Raw genomic sequence first — 2,033 nt, 5'->3', positions numbered from 1 at the left:
GCTGTCATTATTGTCTGGCGAGCAGCGCCGCTTGCTCTCCTGTGTACAGTTAGACCGGCGTGGTTTTATCTCTGTCATCACATTAGCTTGAGTGGAGAAAAATCACTCCTAATGACACAGAGATTATTGGCTTTGTGTTTTGGTTTACCAGTAAATGCCGGCCATGCCGATGGGATTTCCCCGGGTAAGCCTTCGCTATCAGTTTACAATAACTGTCGCATTCTGCCGTTATCCACGAGGATATCGAAGCACAACGCAGAGAGTCTGGGCCGCTTCGCTCACTTGTCGTGCTCTGGTCCTGTAGAGGTGTACCGGGTCTTTACTGTCGCGGGACAACGTACCGCACAGGCCGACGTGTTGCCGGCAGCGTTGCTATCGTAGAGGCGGTTTAGAGACAGAGAGTAGGTTTCCTGTATATGTGTCACATGGGGGTTTGACCCCTGCCCCGCCCCTTTAGGACTAGGACTAATAAATCCCACGCTTCCATCCGAACATCCTGACGCGGAAATGTCATTTTTCCGAGAGATAAATCCGGTGAAAAGTGAACCTTTGTCCGTCTCGGCAACACAGCTCCTCTCAAGATCTGGCAACAACAAGTGTGTGAACGCCTTAGCTAACTAATGTGTGTGATACAATGGTGTGAATATATGACCGTTAGATGCAAACGTGTCTCACGTTAGCGAAAGAAAATATAAATACATTATGCAAAAATATGACCCGATCTGCTTTCATCCGTCCATCCGTCCACACTCGTAATGCCTCATCTTTGTTATATATGTTACCAATAGCAACCCCCTCCAGCTGTGTCGCAGTGCTGCTGATGTACCCTGAAAACAATACACTACCACATGTTGGGAAACATTCCTCAAAATCGAGCACAAGCGACACGAATCGAGCGACTGCGCTGTTCACCTTCCAGATTCCATCGCTGCATCAAACCAGCGGGAGCAACAGCGACGCATACATGAGCAACTATAACACAGGATTCCAATGGAGCCACGGCCTGTGATTTAAGAGCTGCAGAGTGAGCTGAGAGAACGGTTGTGAGAACCGCTTCCACAGTGACTCGGGTGTCTACAAGTAGCGCATAGTCAGCAATAATACACTCACATCTGTATGCTAATTAACTATTCAATTAGGCGGCTTACATCTGGGGAACAGAGTTAGTTCTTGCAAAAGTGGGACCAGACACCATCATTTAATTCATTGGTCAATGAGGCACAGTGTGAAGAACAGTCAGCAGTAATGTTCAGGACACACGACACACTGTGTTTGACATGCTACATTATTATTTGATGGGTGTTATAACTAGACTATTTATGAATTGCTCTCTTAACTTCAGTCCTCTAACACCGATTATTTCTGAAAATTAGAGGCGACTGTAAACAATGTCTCAAAAAAAAGAAAAAAAAAAAGAAAGATTGATTGAATTCATAGATTATTTAATGAGCCTTTAAAGCGATTGAACTGGTGGAAGTGCACACGTGTGATTCATGCGGCTCACTAAAATGGGGATGATGTCTGTGGGGATGGAATGGCTTTTAAATATTGGAAGAAGTGTTTGAAGCGTTGCTGAATATTTAGCGTTTTTTCGCTGCTTTCATGTTGGCCGGGGGTGATGTGAAGTTCAGGGCCCCTATTCTCTCCAGTATCTCTGTCCTCATCAGTGTCTCCACTGTCACAGATGATGTCTGTTTCACGGACACAGGGAATCACATTTTGCGCCGAGGCTTCCCATGGCGAGGCGGGGGCCCAAGAAGTTTTGATGAAAACTGGAGAAAGAGGCCGTGAAAGAAGAGAAGATCAAATCAGCGGCTCTATCGGCCCTCGTAAGTGCTGATCCCCCCCGAGAGAGAGAGAGAGAGAGAGAGAGAGAGAGAGAGAGGATCACAATACTTCCCCGTAAAGCAGCGGGAGCTCGGCCAGCCGTCTGAAAAGGACCTGCCTCTCACTGCAGCGAGGGAGTGCCGCACTGGAGAAGGGAGCGAGTGCAGGAAGAAGAAAGGCTCCTCGTATACACAGGCTGAATGAGG

This window comes from Cebidichthys violaceus, unplaced genomic scaffold (genome assembly GCF_023349555.1).
Source record: "Cebidichthys violaceus isolate CVI_PGR_0920_01 unplaced genomic scaffold, fCebVio1.0.p SCAF_39, whole genome shotgun sequence".
In the NCBI taxonomy this organism is placed as follows: Eukaryota; Metazoa; Chordata; class Actinopteri; order Perciformes; family Stichaeidae; genus Cebidichthys; species Cebidichthys violaceus.
Note: the sequence above shows the minus strand (reverse complement) of the source record.